Source organism: Balaenoptera borealis (genome assembly GCF_965194805.1).
Source record: "Balaenoptera borealis genome assembly, chromosome: 2".
In the NCBI taxonomy this organism is placed as follows: domain Eukaryota; kingdom Metazoa; phylum Chordata; class Mammalia; order Artiodactyla; family Balaenopteridae; genus Balaenoptera; species Balaenoptera borealis.
Genome location: NC_138867.1, coordinates 58,570,192 through 58,591,589, shown reverse-complemented (window position 1 = coordinate 58,591,589; position 21,398 = coordinate 58,570,192). Strand labels below are relative to the sequence as shown.

Here is a 21,398-nt window from a genome sequence, read left to right as displayed (position 1 = left end):
ATCAATTTCTTGGAAATGTAGAAGTTAATCAAACCATGATAATATTAAATTAAATTAGTGATATGGAAAGCTTAAAATTTGGGTTGTGACTACATCTTACCTATTCATCTTTTAAACAATGCCTATTACTTAGCAGGCATTCAATAGAAATTTGATGAATGAATAAATGAATGAGGGAGTACAGCTTCTTTTCCTTCCTTAATTTTCTTTATTTTTCCTCTTAATGGTTTACTACAAAAAGGCAAACATTTAAACAAGAGTCTTCAAATAACAAACAAATCAATCAGCAATTCAACAAATCATTGCTCTAGGTCAGTGGTTCCACCTGGATGTGATTTTCTACCCCAGGGGACATTTTGCAATGTCTGGAGACATTTTTGGTTATCATAACTGGGGGGTGGTGTGCTAGTGACATCTGGTAGGTAGAGGCCAAGGGTATTGTCAAACATTCTACAGTGCACAGAATAGGGCCCCAGAATAATTTGGCCCAAATAATGTTTGTGTGTCCTTTGAGTTTCTGGTTTTCTCTTGTCTTGCAGGACCCTGAATCTTTCTCTGGTGTTTCCTTTTGCCTTCCTTATGTAGTATCCAAAGATTGCTTCTGACTTTCTTTTTATCCTTTTCTTCCCCAGTCTTTCCAGAACTGCCTCTTTGAATCTCATCACTTTTCAGTGTCTTCCCTTTAGTCAGTACTCTTATGACCAGAACATTTTCAATATTTTGATACTTAAGATGGACTTTCTCTTTCTGGGAGCTATTTTAGCTTAATTCCCCTTTCTCTTCCATGAAGATTTTTCTGGAAACCCTCCCTTAGGTGTCTGCAAAGGCTTGTAGTGGAAGATCTAGATATAGTGCTGCTGTAAATTGATGTGTTTTTTCCCTAATTACAGATAATTTAAAGTTTGTAGTATTATTGGTTTTTTAGTTATGATGAGTTGTGGGATTTATGTATGTGCATTTTTAAAATAGATTTATTTATTTATATTTTATTTTTGGCTGCATTGGGTCTTCGATGCTGCATGTGGGCTTTCTCTAGTTGCGGTGAGCGGGGGCTACTCTTCACAGTGGTGCGCGGGCTTCTCATTGCGGTGGCTTCTCTTGCTGCGGAGCATGGGCTCTAGGCACGCGGGCTTCAGTATACTGTTGTGGCACGTGGGCTCAGTAGTTGTGGCTCGTGGGCTTAGTTGCTCCGTGGCATGTGGGATCTTCCTGGACCAGGGCTCAAACCCGTGTCCCCTGCATTGGCAGGTGTATTGTTAATCACTGCGCCACCAAGGAAGTCCTGTATGTGCATTTTTTCTTCTTGCTGACCTGTATAGTTTTTTGGAGGATGTGTGTAGAGATTCAGATTTAGGTGGCCACAAATGCCTCAGCTCTCCAGAAATGATGTCATTTGTCTTTTAACTTTGCTTATAGTAAGTACCCTTGCAGTACAGAAGTTTTGCAATTTTATGCAATGAAACCTGTCTGTCTTTATTGCTTATGGACTTTTGTTATGCTTGAGAAAGTTTTCCCTTCTCCATGATTGTAAAACTGTAATTTAACATTTTTCCCAGTATGATATTTTTAATAATAAAAAGTTTAAATCTGAATGTACTTAGGTTGTGGGAGGTAGGAATCTAAGTTTAATTTTTCCTAGTTATTAAAGTAACTAGTTATGTAATATAAAATAACATACTATTTCAGGGAGTTTATGGATCCTTCCCAAATTCTTAGGCTAAAGAAATATTAAAGCCTATATAGGGAATGTGTAAAGGATTTCAACGTGAAAATACTTTGAAGGCAGGAGCCAAAGCATGGGATTCGTGACCGAATCAAAGTTTACTAAACAGAAGTTGAGATCAATATTAATAAGAAATATACCCGCTTTACATAAGCATTTGCAAGCTATACCAACTTAATAACCATTTAAAGTATTTAAAGACTAGTGATTGTGTTTTATGCACTCAGTCAGGAATGGCAAATAAATTTTGATTCATGTGTTAGCTCCAATTGATTGATAATAGCTGCCTGGAACACTGGGTTAGGAAGGGTTCTGAGCCTAAATTTGAATCCAGTTGGAAAGAAGGTTATAATGACTACTGATGGTTAGAAGTGGAGTGGAGGTATTATGAATGCAACATACTTGCCTATCCACACAATCACCTTTTGTCATGATCATCATTACCTGGGGTGGTGTCTGGCATATGACAGAGCTTGGATAAAGAAGCTAGGCTGTTTGAGTTTTAATCCTGGCTCTGCCGTAGAGTTAGTCTGTTTGGGATGTTATAACACAATATCACACACCGGGTGGCTTATATACAACAGAAATTTATTTCTCACAGTTCTGGAGGCCGGGAAGTCCAAGATCAAGGTGCCAGCATGGTTGAGTTCTGGTGAGAGCCCTCTTCCTGGTTCGTCGCTGGAGTCTTCTCATGTGTCCTCATATGGTGGAAAGGGGTAGGGAGCTCTCTGGGGTCTCTTTTATAAGGCCATAATCCCACTCATGAGATCCACCCATATGACCTAAGTACCTCCCAAAGGCTGTACCTCCTAATACCACCATCTTTGGGGTTAGGATTTCAACATATGAATTTGGGGGGACACAAATGTTCAGACCATAGCAGTCACATACAAGTTGTATAACCTTAGGTAAATTATTCAGCTTCTCAGTATTTCACTTTATCTGTGCAATAGGGCCAATAGTTGTATTTGCAGTATAAAATTGTAAAGAATAATGACTTTTTTGTAAAATGCTTAGAATAGTCCCTGGTTTATTATAAGCATTAGTTATTATTATTATTGTCATTAGTATCAGTTATTTTATCATATAATATATTGTATTAGTAGTAGTATTATTATAGATGCTAAATAAATATCTGTGGAATGAATATATTTAGCTGTTTTATTACAATGTTCCTTTTGTGCATAGGAAATTATGCTAGTATCTGTGAATCCATTAACCGTGCTTTTGGAAAGTGAAGTTATACTCAATAAGAGAATCACATCCAAGGTGTTGCTATGTTATACTTAGTATCTACTTACTCAAAGTACAGAAAAATTAAATAGTTTTTCATATTAGTCTTGCAAATCCAGATCTATAAAGAGAACCTATTTCCTTACCAAATTCAGAACAGATTAGTGGGAAGATGAATATGAGTGTTACGAGCTCCCCAGAATAAAGCAGTTATTAAATACAGGGCCTTAAACATTTTGGTGCATGTCTCTTTTTGAATTATGGTTTTCTCAGGGTATATGCACAGTAGTGGGATTGCTGGGTCGTATGGTAGTTCTATTTTTAGTTTTTTAAGGAACTTCCGTACTGTTCTCCACAGTGGCTGTATCAATTTACATTCCCACCAACAGTTCAAGAGGGTTCCCTTTTCTCCACACCCTCTCCAGCATTTATTGTTTGTAGATTTTTTGATGATGGCCATTCTGACTGGTGTGAGATGATATCTCATTGTAGTTTTGATTTGCATTTCTCTAATGATTAATGATGTTGAGCATTCTTTCATGTATTTGTTGGCAATCTATGTATCTTTGGAGAAATGTCTATTTAGGTCTTCTGCCCATTTTTGGATTGGGTTGTTTCCAAAATGTTCATTGCAGCTCTATTTATAATATCCAGGACATGGAAGCAACCTAAGTGTCCATCAACAGATGAATGGATAAAGAAGATGTGGCACATATATACAATGGAATATTACTCAGCCATAAAAAGAAATGAAATAGAATTATTTGTAGTGAGGTGGATGGACCTAGAGACTGTCATGCAGACAGAAGTAAGTCAGAAAGAGAAAAACAAATACTGTATGCTAACACATATATATGGAATCTAAGAAAAAAAAAATGGTCATGAAGAACCTAGGGGCAAGACGGGAATAAAGACACAGACCTACTAGAGAATGGACTTGAGGATATGGGGAGGGGGAAGGGTAAGCTGTGACAAAGTGAGAGAGTGGCATGGACATATATACACTACCAAACGTAAACTAGATAGCTAGTGGGAAGGAACCGCATAGCACAGGGAGATCAGCTCGGTGCTTTGTGACCACCTAGAGGGGTGGGATAGGGAGGGTGGGAGCGAGGGAGACACAAGAGGGAAGAGATAGGGGAACATATGTATATGTATAACTGATTCACTGTTTTATAAAGCAGAAACTAACACACCATTGTAAAGCAATTATACTCCAATAAAGATGTTAAAAAAAATAAATAAATACAGGGCCTTAATATCATTAAAGGTGAACTAGAATATTCTGACCTTTGACATTTATCTCCACAGTCCAATCTGTATTAGGTTAATCAACTTCAAAGGAATTAATTTGAATAACATAAATCTTATTTAAGTATGTCATATTTAAATAAACTTTGCACAGCAGATGAGCATATGAACTTGAATCCTATTCTCATGAAGAAGTTTTTGAACATAAGGGGAGTGTATTTTGATTTGTTTGTGTACATTTACTGCAAAGAAAAAGCCAAGCAGTCATCAATAGTACAGCTGGGGGAAAGTATTGGATTTAAGCTTTGCTTTAAATGAATCTGTTTGTGTTCTGTTTTGGATCACTTCCTGAAGTCAATATTCATCAACCTTAAAGGACCTCTTTGAGCTCTAAAAAGATGTCTACCCATGGAGATAACATTTAGGAAGACTACAATTGTATTTTAAAATTCATGTCTAAAATTGACTTCTCTTTAAACATAATCATTCTTATCTTTCAGGAAACAAATCACATGAAATTATGTAATTGTATTTATATTTTCTGTTGGAAATTTTAGAGAATTTGATTAAGGTGATCTATGTCCAATGTATGAATCTCATCAGGTGATCTATGCCTAATGTATGAATCTCATCAGGTGATCTATGCCCAATGTATGAATCTCATCAGGTGATCTATGCCCAATGTATGAATCTCATCAGGTGATCTATGCCCAATGTATGAATCTCATCAGGTGATCTATGCCCAATGTATGAATCTCATCAGGTGATCTATGCCCAATGTATGAATCTCATCAGGTGATCTATGCCCAATGTATGATGCATCAGTAACATCAGCATCACCTGGGAGCTTGTTAGAAATGCAGGCCCTCAGGCCCCACCCAGACCTGCTGAGCCAGAATCTGCATTTTATTCAGATTCCTGGGTAATTTGTGAATGCACTCAAGTGTGAGAAACGCCGATCTCTGTAGTTGGACAATCGAATGAACTGAGACTTTTGCTAAGCATCTGGTAGGTGGGGTAGTCCATGACACAATTTAGACTGGTGGTCACTTAGATTAGCAGAAGTTGGATAAGGTGGAAAAAAATGTTGCTCAAATGGCATCTTGATTTTTATGAAAAAAGGTCACCTGAGGATATTAAAATGAAGAAAGGCAGTCTGATCATTGTGTATCATGCTCCTTCCTGTCCTGTCATTTACATAATTAGAAACGTATCCATTGTCTGCTTTTATAGCCACATGCACACTGGACAGCCCATCACATCTGCTTAGTGATTCAGGAGTTCGATTTTCATGGGACAAAGTTATCTAATTACAGTGTCACTAAACTTGTGCTAACTTCACAGCATTCATTTTTCAGTCCTTTATGGAGAGTGAGATTAGGAAACATCCAGAAAGAGCAAGTCAGGTCTCCTGTATGAAGTCTGCAGGCATTGGCTAATTTAAAATAGAACAACCACAAAGCCCAACCCACATACAATCCTGTTATCTTCTGCAGACTCTTTTTCTGTTAAAGCTGATATCCAAGGATATTTATCCTTTCCTTCCTTGGCTAGAGCACCAGGGGATTTAAGGCTCTTTTTCATATGGTTTGTCACGAAGTAAGGGTAACTGATAGTTGATCTCCCTGCTCCTGGAGACAGAGCAAGCTAATGAGGTTTGATGACTGCCTCTAGTTAAAGAAGCAGGACTGCTGAACGCACTAGTGACTCTATTGACCCCAGTAAGCAGATTTTTATTGACAGCCTGTTGACATAACAAACTAAGAGCTTGTGATTTAAGTTTTTCTCAGCCCTTAAATAAATAAGATTTTTTCTAATAGTACTTATTTTACTATTGTCTAGGTTGTCTTGATTAAACACACCTACCACATTCCTGGAAGCTCTCTCATTGTTTTTTAGTTATTTACAAAATGTGCTTTTGTGTGTGTGTGTGTGTGTGTGTGTGTGTGTATATATATATATATATATATATATATTTCTTTTTTTTTTTTACTTCCCCTGCCCCGTCCCCAGCAAAACTCAGCAACATATAAAACCTGGGTGCTGTAATTAATTTTTCAATTTCAGTGCTGTTGAGAGATGGAAGAAAAAGGGTTACATCAGAACCCATCTGGAAACATTCTGCTCTAAATCAACCTATACTGGTGGGTAACAGTTGTTGCCTTGGTGAGCTTTATTGCCATTGCTGATGTAGCTTGCTCTAGCCAACCTACCACAAGGGACATTTAATGGGAGCCCTGTATTCAAGCCCCTCTTGGAAGAAATCCATAAAAGAGCAGAGATGTGAACCCAGCAATAAATCCTAGAGGCATTTGTGCTGGAGTCATGAAATGATACCAATAACTCCTTAGTAACACATTAAAGGGACAATAAAGGGAATTCACCAAGTTTTTTTTTTTTATGTATTAGGGCTATTTTTAATGGAAACTCATCAAAAACACAACAGGGCATGTGACAGCAGCTGTATGCCCATTGCTTTTCATTTACTTGAGATTTTATCTTGAACTCTACTTTTATTCTGCCACTTATAGCACATTATTTAAAACACTCTTGAAGATTGGTTCAGCCATACCCAAGGGCCCTAAGTGGGTTCATCAGCCTACAACAAGCTCCACACTTGTGCTCAACCTTATAAAGTCGCTTTCCTTAATCTGATCTCATTTCCCTCAACAAGTCAGCTGAGTACTCAGCCAATCAGTATAGGCTGAGGTGTTCACCTTATATGTCTAGCACTGTGCTAAGTGTCACAAAGAATATGAGGAAGGAGACACACTGCTTCTATTTTCAAGGAGCTCAGAGGAAATTTAGAGATGCTCAGAATATAGGGACTACCCTGGTGGTCCAGTGGTTGACTCCGTGCTCCCAATGCAGCATGGGTTTGATCCCTGGTCGGGGAACTAAGATCCCACATGCAGCACGGCCGAAAACCAAACCAAACCAAACCAAACAAACAAAAGACAATAGAGATGACCAGAATAAAACAAGTGAGCTAGGTAGAGAATAATGCAAGGTAGAATTAAATGCTAATCGTTTAAGGAGGGGAGAACTCAGGGTGGCTGCAGTAGAGGGTTTCTATGAAGAACAGGATCTAAGCAGGGCTCTGAACAGGAGGCAGAGAGTGAGGCCAGGTGGGAGGTGGTGTAGGTCATAATGGCGTCCAGGCAGACTGGGCTGTCTGAAGCAGAAACTTTATGTTGGAGATTGGTGGATTTGAGACAGGCTGGGACCTGGGACCCTTTGTTGCAGTGCTACACAATTTGCACCTGGACACACTTCTCCTCCAGCAACAAAATACAAAGAAACTGTATGGGACTAAAAATAACTGCATGCATGCGCAGTTAGGGCAAACTCTGGACAAAAGATACAAAGAGACCAAAAACCCAGCTACCACTTTTGAAGAGCCTGGAGCAAAAGCAGGGGGTTGGGAGCAAAAGCAGGGTACTGCGCATGCCCCCTGCACACAACACCACCTAAGGGGTGGGCAAACCACCTAAGCCACCCTTCTGGCCGGACCCCTGGACACACCCCTACCCTTACCCCATATAAGGAACAAACTCGCCCCCGCCTCGGGGAGCGAGCAAGCAAGGGAATCTGCTGTTTCTTTTTGCTTCCCCCCTTCTGCAGCAGGGGCCCCAGTAAAGCCTTGCCAGAATTTCTTGTCTGCCTTCTGATCAATTTCTATTGATTAAGGCAGCCAAGAACCCTGGTCGGTAACAGATTGGGGGTAGGGTACAGGGTATAGGAGGACTTCACTTGGAGAAGTCCAAACTGGAGTCAGAGAGGCAAATTTTGGGGCATCTTCTAATGTGTGAGAGGGTAAGGGTACAGGCATCAGGGATGGGGAAGGGGGGAGCTGAGGAGACAGTGTAAAGGGTTTGGGACCTCTTTCTCCATCTCACAAATTCTTTAGTTAGCTCCCTTCCTACGCAGTGTTTCTCGGAATATGTTCTGTGAACCACTTACATTGGACTTGTTTAAGAGGCGGACTTCAAAGTTGTACCCAGGAATCATTGAAAATGTAGATTTGTAGTGAGTCCTCACATATTTTACATATGAGGAAACAGATTCAGGAAGGCTAAAGCTTGCCCAATCGTCACAAAGTCCAGCACAACTTCAGCTGGAGTTTGTACGCAGGTTCTGAAGTCCATTCTGTTTCCACCCAACCAGATGCCGATCTTTTTATTCTCTCTATTGCATGGAGAGGCTAAACTGGCAATGTTTGTGTTGTTGTGGCTCTGATATTTTTATTTTTAAAAAAAAACTTCTGTTTTTTTTTTGTTTATTTGTGGGGCAAAGTTTCTAATAATAGAGGGAATAAAAAAAAACCATCCACAATATTTCATGTCATCAAGTCAACTGTTATCATTTGTAATGTTTCTAACTGGCTTGTTGATCTTCCCTACATATTGTACGAAATATTCCTTTGTGTAACTTTCAGCATTTTCCTAGTTACATAGAGATGAGACAAACGTTGCAAAATGTCCACAATCAATACATCTAGGTGAAATGTTCTTGGTTTCTATTTTTTAGAAATCTAATTTTTTCTGTAATTTGAAATTTTTCAAAGCGAAAAGTTGCTGGGAGAGAGGGAAGCTGCTTTTGCTCCTCTTCCTCTTCCCACCTTCCCAGTGACTAGGAAGTGGCAACTAGCCCAGTGACAGCCTTGCCTATAGAGATAAAAGCCACACGTTGAGGAAAGCAGATTCTTCCCCGCAGCCCTGGATCCTGTGTCTCTGTGCTATAATGCACAACACAGAAACAAACATCTGTCTTATTCAAACAAAACACCCCCCGCCCTCGCGACAACAAAAAAAACCTCATGAGATGTTATGAATGCGTTTTCTGGAGCCGGATTGTCTGGGTCCAAGTCTAGCTCCACTGCTTGCTAATTAGGCAGGTTAATTAAAGCTCTCTATGTCTCAGTTTACACATTTATAATGGGCACAGTATCACCTTTCTCATAGGCTTGTTGTGGCCATATGTTGTTCACAACATGTGAAATGTTTAAAATAGTGCCTGGCATAGAGTAAGCACTCAATAAGTGTAATTATTATTACATGTATTTAAAACATATATTTAAATATAATTATTGGATGCCAGACCTGGCTCTGAGGCAAGTTCATGGGAGAAGTCGAAGGAAGAAAGTGAGTTGCGTATTGGTTTGGGATTTGAGATAGCTCTACAATAAAAGGAATGCTAGTGCCAAACTAGGTGTGAATCTGTGTTTTATGTAATAAACAAACTATCAGAAGAGCATTGGAAAAGGGAGTCTATTCATTTACTTACAGACTCCTTGTGCTAGGAGAGGGAAGAAGAACCTCTAGGTCTATCAGTCTGTGAGAGCCAGGGTTATATCGCTGTCACGCTAGGGTCAGAGGCAGACAGTTGAGAAGGTGCTGGCCTGGCAGGTGGGGACCAAGGCTCCTGGCTGTGTGATTTCTCTGCTTTCAGTTTTCCCATCTGCAAAAGAAGGTTTGATTTAAATGTCTGTTTTAGCTCTAGAATTTAAAAGTAAGCATTGCCTTGAAAAGTTCTTTGAATTTATTAATTAATTAATTTATTTATGGCTGCGTTGGGTCTTCGCTGCTGCGCGCAGGCTTTCTCTAGTTGTGGCGAGTGGGGACTACTCTTTGTTGCGGTGCGTGGGCTTCTCATCACCGTGGCTTCTCTTGTTGTGGATCATGGGCTCTAGGTGCGCGGGCTTCAGGAGTTGTGGCACGTGAGCTCAGTAGTTGTGGCTCACGGGCTCTAGAGCGCATTCTCAGTAGTTGTGACGCATGGGCTTAGTTGCTCCACGGCACGTGGGATCTTCCCAGACCAGCGCTCGAACCTGTGTCCCCCGCATTAGCAGGCGGATTCTTAACCACTGCACCACAGGGAAGCCCTTCTGCCCATTTTTTGATTGGGATGTTTGTTTTTTTGTTATTGAGTTGTATGAGCTGTTTGTAGTTTTGGAAATTAATCCCTTGTCAGTGGCTTTGTTTGCAAATATTTCCTTCTAGTCTGTAAGTTGTCTTTTTGTTTTATTTTTAGTTTCCTTTGTTGTGCAAAAACTTGTAAGTTTGATTAGGTCCCATTTGTTTATTTTCCCTTTTATTGCTATTGCCTTGGGAGACTGACCTAAGAAAACATTGCTATGATTTATGTCAGAGAATATTTTGCCTATGTTCTCTTCTAGGAGTTTTATGGTGTCATGTCTTATATTTAAGTTTAAGCCATTTAGAGTTTATTTTTGCATACGGTGTGAGGGAGTGTTCTAACTTCATTGATTTACATGCAGCTCTCCAGCTTTCCCAACACCACTTGCTGAAGAGACTGACTTTTCTCCATTGTATATTCTTGCCTCTTTTGTCAAAGATTAATTGACTGTAGGCGTGTGGGTTTATTTCTGGGCTCTCTATTCTGTTCCATCAATCCACATGTCTGTTTTTGTGCCAATACCACACTGTTTTGATTACTGTAACTTTGTAGTATTGTCTGAAATCTGGGAGGGTTATGCTTCCAGCTTTGTTCTTTTTCCTCAGGGTTGCTTTGGCAATTTTGGGTCTTTTATGTTTCCACATAAATTTTAGAATTATTTGTTCTAGTTCTGTGAAAAATATCATGGGTAATTTGATAGGGATCGCATTAAATCTGCAGATCACTTTGGGTAGTATGGCCATTTTAACAATATTAATTCTTCCAATCTAAGAGCATGGGATATCTTTCCATCTTTGTATCATCTTCAGTTTCCTTTATCAATGTCTTATCGTTCTCAGCTATAGGAGTCTTTTACCTCCTTGGTCAGTTTATTCCTAAGTATTTTATTTTTTGATGCAACTTTAAAAGGGATTTTTAAACTTTCCCTTTCTAATATTTCATTGTTAGTGTAAAGAAATGCAACCAATTTCTGTATATTAATTTTGTATCCTGCTACTTTACTGAATTCGTTTATCAGTTCTAGTAGTTTTTGTGTAGAATCTTTAGGGTTTTCTATATAGAGTATCATGTTATCTGCATATAATGACAATTTAACCTCTTCCCTTCCAATTTGGATACCTTTTATTTCTTTTTCTTGTCTGATTGCTGTGGCTAGGACTCCCAACACCATGTTGAATAGAGGTGCTGAGAGTGGGCATCCCTGTCTTGTTCCAGATTTTAGCAGGAAGGGTTTTAGCTTTGTACCATTGAGTATTATGTAGGCTGTGAGTTATGTCGGTTCCCTCTATAACCACTTTGGTAAGGGTAAGAGTTTTTTTTTTGGTCTTTTTGTTTTTGTTTCCTTGTCATGAATGGATGTTGAATTTTAGCAAATACTTTTTCTGCATCTGTTGAGATGATCATGTGGTTTATTTTTTTAATTTTTATTTATTTATTTATTTATTTATTTATTTTATTATTTATTTTTGGCTGTGTTGGGTCTTCTGTGCGAGGGCTTCCTCTAGTTTCAGCAAGCGGGGACCACTTTCATCGCGGTGCGTGGGCCTCTCACTATCGCGGGCTCTCTTGTTGCGGAGCACGGGCTCCAGACGCGCAGGCTCAGTAGTTGTGGCTCACGGGCCTAGTTGCTAAGCGGCATGTGGGATCTTCCCAGACCAGGGCTCGAACCCGTGTCCCCTGCATTAGCAGGGAGATTCTCAACCACTGCGCCACCAGGGAAGCCCCGATCATGTGGTTTTTATCTTTTCTTTTTTTGTTGTGGTGTATCACATTGTTTGATTTTCATATGTTGAACCATCCTTATGACCCTGGGATGAATCCTGCTTGGTTGCGGTGTGTGATCCTTTTTATGTGTTGTTGGATTTGGTCTGCTAATATTTTGTTGAGAATTTTTACATCTATATTCTTCAAAGACATTGGCCTGTAATTTTCCTTTTTGGTGTTATCTTTGTCTGGTTTTGGTATCAGGGTGATGGTGGCTTCATAGAATGACTTTGGGAGTGTTCCCTCTTCTTCAGTCTTTTGGAAGAGTTTGAGAAGGGTGGTATAAGTTCTTCTTGGTTTGGTAGAATTCCCCAGTGAAGCCAGCTGGTCCTGGACTTTTTTTGCAGGGAGTTTTTTAAGTTACAGGTTCACTTCTAGAGATCAGTCTGTTCAAATTATTTCTTCTTGATTCAGTTTTGGTGGGCTGTATGTTTCTAGAAACTTGTTCATTTCTTCTAGGTTGTCCAATTTGTTGGCATATAATTGTTCATAGTATTGTCTTATGTCTTTTTTTGTATTTCTGTGGTATTTGTTGTTATTTCTCCACCGTCCTTTCTTTTTTTAAATTTTTTAAATTTGAGTCCTCTCTCTTTTCTTCTTGGTGAGCCTGGCCAGAGGTTTGTCAATTTTTTTTTACCCTTTCAAAGACCCAGCTCTTGGTTTTATTGATTTTTTTCTATTTTTAAAATCTCTTATTTATTTCCTCTCTGATCTTTATTAGTTCCTTTCTTCTGCTGACTTTAGGTTTTGTTTGTTCTTCTTTTTCTAATTCTTTTAGGTGGTAGTTAGGTTGTTTATTTGGGATTTTTCTTTTTTTTTTTTGAGAAAGGCTTGTATCACTATGAACTTCCCTCTAAGGACTGCTTTTGCTGCACCCCATAGATTTTGTATGGTTGTGTTTTCATTGTCATATGTCTCAAGGTATTTTTTAAATTTCCTCTTTGATTTCCTCATTGACCCATTGCTTTTTAAGTAGCATGTTGTTTAGTCTCCATGTAATCTTTTTTTCTCATTTCTCTTTCTGGGGTTGATTTCTAGTTTGATGCTGTTGTAGTCAGAAAAGATGCTTGGAATAATTTCTATCCTCTTAAATTTGTTGAAGCTTGTTTTGTGCCCTAGTATTTGGTCTATTCTAGAGAGTGTTCCATGTACACTTGAAAAGAATGTGTATTCTGCTTTTTTTTCAGATGTAATGTCCTGAAAATATCATTTAAGTCTAACTGTTCAATTGTGTCATTTAGGACCTCTGTTGCCTTATTGATTTTCTGTCTGGAAGATCTGTCCATTGATGTCAGTGGGGTGTTAAAGACTCCTACTATTATTGTATTCCTATCAATTTCTCCCTTTATGTCTGTTAATATTTGTTTTATGTATTTAGGTGCTCCAATATTGGGTGCATATATGTTAATGAGTGTAATATTCTCTTCTTGTATTGATCCTTTTATCATTATGTAGTGTCCTTCTTTATCCTTTGTTTTAAAGTCTATTTTTTCTGATATGAGTATTGCTACCCCCACTTTCTTGTCATTTCTATTTGCATGAAATATCTTTTTGCATCCCCTCACTTTCAATCTTTGTGTGTCCTTTGCCCTAAAGTGGGTCTCTTGTAGGCAGCATATTGTAGGCTCTTGTTTTATTATCCAGTCTGTCACTCCATGTATTTCGATTGGAGCATATTGTGCATTGACATATAAGGTAATTATTGATAGATATGTATTTATTGCCATTTTAAACCTTATTTTCCAGTTGATTTTGTATTTCTTCTTCATTTCTTTTTCTTTTTGTTTTTCCTTTTGTGATTTGATGATTATCTTTTGTATTGTGCTTGTGTCCTTTTCTTTTTCATTTTTGTGAATCTGTTGTATGTTTTTGATTTGTGGTTACCCTGTTTTTCAAGTATGTTAACCCATTACTGTAACCACTTTCTTTAGACTGGTAATCATGTAGGCTAAAGCATGTTCAAAAAAAAATTCTACATTTTTTTTACTCCCCACACGTTTTATGATTTTGATGTTCTTTTTTACAGTTTCATGTTTATCCTTTTTCTGTTCATTGTAATTATCATCACTTTCACCAGAATTTTTTTTAATCTGTGTACTGGCTTATTTAAGTGGTTTACTTTCCAACTGTGATTTTCTCTTTTCTGTAGATTTTTGCTTCTTTTCTATTTAGAGAAGACCTTTCAGTATTTCTTTTAGAATAGGTATTCTTTTAGTTTTTGCTGTATTCTTTTTGTTTTTGGCTTGTCTGAGAAATTATTTATCTCTCCTTTTATTCTAAATGATAATTTTGTTGGATAGAGTATCATAGGTTGCAGATTTTTCCCTTTCAGGACTTTGAATATATCTTGCTACTCCCTTCTGACCTGTAATGTTTCTGTAGAGAAATCAGCTGATGGCCTTATGAGGGTTCCCTTGTAACTATCTCTTTGTTTTTCTCTTGCTGACTTTAGAATCCTCTCTTTACCTTTAACTCTTTTTTTAAAAATAAATTTATTTATTTTATTTGTTTAATTTTGGCTGTGTTGGGTCTTCATTGCTGCACGTGGGCTTTCTCTAGTTGCGGCAAGTGAGGGCTACTCTTCGTTGTGGTGCACGGGCTTCTCATTGCAGTGGCTTCTCTTGCTGTGGAGCATGGGCTCTAGGCACGTGGGCTTCAGTAGTTGCAGCACGCGGGCTCAGTAGTTGTGGTGCACGGGCTTAGTTGCTCTGTGGCATGTGGGATCTTCCTGGACCAGGGCTTGAACCCGTGTCCCCTGCATTGGCAGGTGGATTCTCAACCACTGCACCACCAGGGAAGCCCAACCTTTAACTCTTGCCATTTTAATTAAAATATGTCTTGGTGTGGGTCTGTTTGGGTTCATCTTGTTTGGGACTCTCTGTGCTTCCTGTACCTGGATATCTGTTTCCTTCTTTAGGTTTGGGAAGTTTTTAGCCATAATTTCTTTAAATACACTTTTGATCCCTTTTCTTTTTCTTCTCCTTCTGGGATCCCTTTTATGTGTAGATTGGCACAGTTTATATTATTCCATAGGTCTCATATACTGCTTTCAATTTTTTCATTTGTCTTTCTGTCTGCTCTTCTAATTGCGTGATTTCCATTATTCTATCTTCCAGATCACTTATTCGTTCTTCTGCATTATTCAGTTTGCTATTTATTGCCTTTAGCTTAGCTTTTGTCTTGGCAAATGAGTTTTCTAATTTTAATTGGCTCTTCTTTATAGTTTCTAGTTTTATTTTACAGTAATCTGCATTTCTATTGATAACTTTTCTTAATTCCTTCAGTATTTTTATTACCTCTTTTTTGAACTCAGGATCTGGTAGACTAGAGAGAGCTGTTTCATTGTACTTTCAGAGGAATCCTCTCGATCTTTTAGTTGGGAGTGGTTCCTCTGCTTCTTCATTTTACTTATATTTCTCTGACTCTATGAGGTTAGAAGAAACTGTTACCTACTGTGGTCTTGAAGGGCTGTTTTTATGTGGAAGCATCCCTGTGTAGATTGTGTGAATCTAATATTTTTGGCATGAGGGTTGTTTTTAGTATGGATGCCTTCCATGTCTTTCCTCAGTGTGCTGGCTGTTATTCCCTTGATAGGGGGTGTGATTGGTATTGTGATGACCAGAGCCTGCATTGGATATTGAGCAGAGCCTCCTCTTCACTCTGTGGTTGTCAGAGCCCTGTCTGGGACAGGGTGTGCTCCCCAGTTGTTGGAGTAGAAGCCCCCAGATCCATTTCTGAGCTGTGGTGTGAGGTAGGCGGGACTGGAACACTTCTGCTAAGAGAGGAGCTGCTGTGTATTCCTCCACAGGAGCTGTCTACTGAGAGGTGCACTCTGTGGTGTCACCTGCCACCTGTTGTGTGGGCTCACAAAGTATACTGTTGTTGGCACTGCCCCCAGCCCCACCACAACCATGGGAATGCAGGCAATCAGCCCAGGTGTCCCTCAGGTGCTGTGCTCACAAAGCCACCAGCACAGACTCATTGGCACAGATTTGCTGAAGTCAGGCACCAAGACTGCTATAGTCATGCACCTGGATTGGGAGCTATGACATTAGCCCAGACTCTGACCCCGCTTCTGCATGCACATGTGCCCTCAAAGTCCGCAGCTGCTGATGCTGGACCCACCCCAGCCATGGGAGCACCAGTAATCTGCTCAGATGTCCCACAGGCACTGAGCTTACAAAGCCATTGGCGGCACATGAGTCCACGGATAGCACAGCACTGGAAGATGGCTCAGATTTTAGTCCTGCTTCCGAAGTTGCACAGCCCCTGGGAATGGGCTCAGATTTAAGACGTGCCTTTGCAAGTGGATAACCCACTGGTGCTTGCACACTCCCAGAACTCGTCAAGGTGGAACTGTGCCTGCTGTAGGCACGCTGAAAATGAGGCTGCTATGGCAGGGCCCTGCCTCTCCCTTTGCAAACATTAACAATGTGGCTCCTATGGCAGACCCAGACTCAGTTCTGTGTACCTGATTGCAGCTCAGACCACACTCCAGCCCCTTCAGGCTGTCTCCGTGCAGCCAACCCCAGTCCTCTCTCCCGGTCTGTCTGCTGAAGCCCGAGTTTTAGCACCCAGCCCCCATGCACACCAGCATATCTGTATCTTGGCCTGGAGAGTGCAGGGAGGTGGCCAGGACCCTCTGTGCTGGTTTCTCTCTGTTCTGCCTGCTGCAGCCCAGCTGCTGCACTCTCCTCTGAGGCTATGAAGCTCCCTTTCTTCCCAGCTGATCTCCCAAGCAGTGAAGTGTGTTCCCAGGGTGAGGGAACCTTTCCTCTTTCACAGCTCCCTTCCAGGAGTGCAGGTCCTGTCCCAGTTCCTTTTTTTTTTCTTTTATCCTACCCGGTTACATGATGATTTTTCTTGCAATTTTGTTTGTACGAGATCTCCCAGCATTCAGTAGGTATTGTGTGAGAATTGTTCCACATGTAGATGTATTTTTGATGTATTTGTGGGAGGAGGTAAGCTCCACGTTATTCTATTCTGCCATCTTGATCTCTGCCCTCACTTTGGTATTATGAGACCTTATATCTATATCCATCTCTACATCTGTGTCTCTGTTGCTCTCCATTTAAGTCTATATCTTTATCCATATTTCCATATCTATATCTATCTACAAGGAAGCATATAGCTTGTATTATTTTACAACTTGCTTTTTTATTTGTGAAGCAAGTCTCAGGCACCATATCATTTCATCTGTATTTCAGAATACATACATCTTTTTCCTAGGGGTGTTCATACTGCACTGAGATGGTAAGGGAAGTGACAGTAATGTTGGTATCAGTCATTGCATTTGGGTCACGGAGAATAACTGGGCATTTCTTATTCTAATACCTTTCCAGTAATAGCAACAACAATCACTAACATTTATATAACGATTATAGCTTTTTCAATCTCATTTTCTCATTTTATTCTTTTCTCATTTCATTTTATTAGGAAGCACTTTTATTTGTATTTTATAGATGAGGAAAGAAAGTGCAGAGAAATGACAAGACTTCCTCAAATCGATGTAACATGCTATCAGTCTAGGTCTGAATCCTGTGCCCCATCAGTATCCAAGAAGATGCTTTGGGATTTTAATTGGATATTAATTAATAATTTGGATTGGAAGTGTTCTCTTATCAAGACAGAGAAGGCAAGACTGAAGTAAGTATTTGATTATACATTTAATAAGATTCTACATATAAGAACTTAATGCCAAACATACAATATAAAATAATTATTCCCCTCCCAAAGTATAAATATACCCTTAAATTTTAGAAAAGACTGCATACCAACTGGCCTAATTGGTTTTGTTTCTGTCTGTGAATTTTTGGACCTTTTTGTAAAGTAACTAACATGGTCTTCCCTAGCATATAAATTTGGTCACAAATTTTAAGCCTGAAGCCATATTGTTAAGTAAGAACAAAGAGCTAGTTAGGTGATCTGTGGAAAGGTAGACAATAATGGATGTGCCTCCTCTCCAGCAGGGGAAATCAAGCCCTTCTCCTTGTTACTCCTCTCTATCAGAGCAAACTGATTACTTGGATGTGTTTTGAATAGTTCATCTAAAATGGCTCGAGGCAAGCAGACACTTGAGGTTTTATAATCAACCTTCGGGCTTCTATGGATCATTCTTATGCACAGAAGGCATCTTTGACAGGCTTACAATCACACACAGGTTTTTCTGGGGGATTAAGTTGGTTATTTTTGTATGCTGTTAAAAGGTTTTCTATCTGAGTTGCCAGGTTTCCACGGAGAGAAAGAAACAAGTATTTTTTAACTTGAAAAATTCCATGATAATACTAGAATTAATAACTAACAATTATTTTCATAGTGCTTTGGAGTTTATCAAGAGCTTTTAATTATCTTATTAACAACAACTCATTGAATGTGGCATTATTTTCACTCTCGTATCTTTTTAAAATTAATTAATTAATTTATTTTTGGCTGCATTGGGTCTTGGTTGCTGTGCATGGGCTTTCTCTAGTTGTGGTGAGTGGGGGCTACTCTTCGTTGCAGTGCGTGGGCACTGCAGTGGCTTCTCTTGTGGAGCATGGCTCTAGGCACGTGGGCTTCAGTAGTTGTGGCCCACAGTCTCAGTAGTTGTGGCTCGTGGGCTCTAGACCGCAGGCTCAGTAGTTGTGGTGCATGGGCTTAGTTGCTCCACAGCATGTGGGATCTTCCCTGACCAGGGCTCGAACCCGTGTCCCCTGCACTGGCAGGCAGATTCTTAACCACTGCGCCACCAAAGAACTCCCTCACTCTCATATCTTAGATGAGGAAACTGAGACTAAGAGAGTGACTGAAAACTACATCTTTCAAGCACAGGTTCCAATGTTTCCTGTAACCAAATCTGTTGCCTTGTATACTCAGCAATCATAATGAACAGTGATTTCAGTTTAAGGGATTATCCTTTTATATATCAAGGGTAATGTCTCTCTTTGATGATAAAGGTTACCCAAAGAGGAAAGCATCCAATCTGTCACCTTTTCATGCTTCTGGCTCTACTGAGGGGAATGCCTTTTGGTCCCAGGGAAAATTATTTACCACACAGGCAGTCCCCAAGGAAGCCCAGGGTTTACACATGTGTCTAAACACTGCTTGACGCTCTGACCAGGAGCAATTTTCCCAGAGGCTACAAGCACCCTGCACCTTTTGGCTCAGTTTCAAACTGGAGACAGGCTTGGAAAGAAAAGATCTTTCTCCTTCATTTCCCTGGGGAAGTCTTGAGAAGATGTCTCCTTTGTTACTGGTTCCCAAATTGCCCTCTGAGTGGTCTTGGACTGATCTAGAGGGGTCTGCAAGAAGTTAATGGGTACTAAGCATGGCCTGTGAATGAGATAAATGAAGTGTCTCCCATGGAAGTGTTACTATTTTTCAAGTAAATGAGGTTGCTATTGTACTTAATTAAAATAAAAATTAATTTAAGAGCAATGCCAAATGCTTAGTAGCATTTTGCCATGATATATGTTTGTAACCAATGGTTATGAAAACTACTGCCATGATCATATGGAGAATGGCATTTTTTAACGTGCAAATCTCCTCTTACACAGAAATGCTGGGAATGACTACTTACCTCCAGAGGAGCAGGACATCAGAAGGCAGTTTATTACATTCTTTTTCATACTGCTTAACATACTGCTGAAAGTCACAATATCTCCCATTATTGATAGGATGCGGAGTTTTCTCCTATGAGGATTGAGCCACAGGGATCCTCAGAGATCAGCTAGTCAGAGTCCTCATTTTAAAGATGAAGAACCTGAAGCTAGGAGAGGTGAAAGGACTCACCCCAGGGCACACAGTTGAGGTAGGCTGAACCCACATCTGAAATCCTTTGACTCTTTGAATCCAGAGTACCCACTCTGCTGCCACCACTTATAGTAGCCGTTAATTATAGCCTCATTATCTGAATCTTCATAGTAGTCCTGTGAGGTAGATAGTATCATTTCCTCTTTACAGATGGAGAAACTGAGGCACTAAGACATTAGGAACTTGCCCAAAGTCATACGCAAATCACTACAGATTGAGTGGCTTCAACAACAGAAATTTATGTTCTCACAGTTCTGGAGGCTTAAAGTCCAAGATCAAGGTTGTGGCAGAGGTTGGGTTTCTGGTGATGTCTCTCTTCCTAGCTTGTGGCAACCACCATCTTGCTGTGTTGTCACTTGGTCCTTTCTCTGTGCACGCATGGAGAGCGAGTTCTAGTCTCTCTCTTCCTCTTCTTATAAGGACACTAATCCTATTGGATTAGGGCCCCACCCTGATGTCCTCATTTAACCTTAATAAGACTTTAACCTGCTTAAAGGCACAGTCACATTAGTGGTTAGGGCTTCAACATATGGATTTTTTGGGGGGGGGGTTGAGGGGGACACAATTCAGCCCATAGCACTCTGTGTTTCAAAATATTCTCCAGAGGCATGTAAAGTTTATGTGCCTACCATCAGTTCATAAAGAGTTTTCCCCTGTATCCTTGTGTACCCTGTATCCTTGCCAACACTGGGTATTACTATTTGAAAATGTTTGTCAATTTGATGTCCAAAAAAATGGCCTTTTGTGGTTCTAATTGTAATAATTTTTCAAACATGTATGTATTTTTGTTTTATGGATTTCCTATTTATTCCATTTGTCCATTTTTAAATTTGGTATTCATTATTTGATACGTATGTGGGCATATATACCTTTTGTCACATATTATGAAAATTTTTTTAAAAGTCATTTTTACTTTTAAGTTCTGTTAAGGGTTATCACCATTTTAATTTTGTTGTGATTTATTTGTTAGATAATATTATACTTTAAAATTGATTATTTTTCTTTTTAAATATTTTATTTATTTATTTATTTGGTTGCCCCAGGTCTTAGTTGCGGCTCTCTGTTCCTTAGTTGTGGCATGGGAACTCTTAGTTGTGACATGCATGTGGGATCCAGTTCCCTAACCAGGGATTGAACCTGAGCCTCCTGCAGTGGGAGCGTGGAGTCTTAACCACTGCGCCACCAGGGAAGTCCCTAAAATTGATTTTTAATTACCAGCATTTATCTCCCCTTCTTTATTTTATACAGGAAATAAAAGTTTATTGTAGCAAACCTATAAAATTTAGATAAGCAAAAAAGAAAAAAATCACTTAGATGTTACCTTGGTAACTGTTTTTGTGTATATTCCTCTAAACTTTCCTATGCAAATACATATATTTATGTAAATACATGTATTATACATAGACTTTTAAAAGTTGTTCAAAAAATGGGATCGTACTTGTATCAAACCCAAATTAGGCACAACCTGAAGCTGTTTGGCCCTGTTTTGCCTTGCTCCCCTGATGGAGCTGCCCAGGCAAGTCTCACCTGCCACCACTGTCCTTGCCAACCGAAAGGAGGGATGCTGCACCTGTCCTCTGGCTGGACTGGAACTGCAGAGGCTGTGATATTCCCACTGGCTGTCTGGAGAGGCTAAGTGACACAATCTAGAAAGGGGGAAAGGGCTAATGCCTTTGACTTTGACCAGTGAGAGGAAGATAGGAAGGGACCAGCAGAG

General features: G+C 39.6%; 1 long non-coding RNA gene across 1 annotated transcript; it reads left to right on the top strand.

Annotated features, from left to right (window-relative positions):
* Nucleotides 1–298: 298 nt before the first annotated feature.
* Nucleotides 299–17,723, top strand: LOC309622582. The gene is made up of 2 exons (XR_014240999.1): nucleotides 299–4,778; nucleotides 5,003–17,723. It is a non-coding gene; the product is annotated as an uncharacterized lncRNA (long non-coding RNA).
* Nucleotides 17,724–21,398: the final 3,675 nt, after the last annotated feature.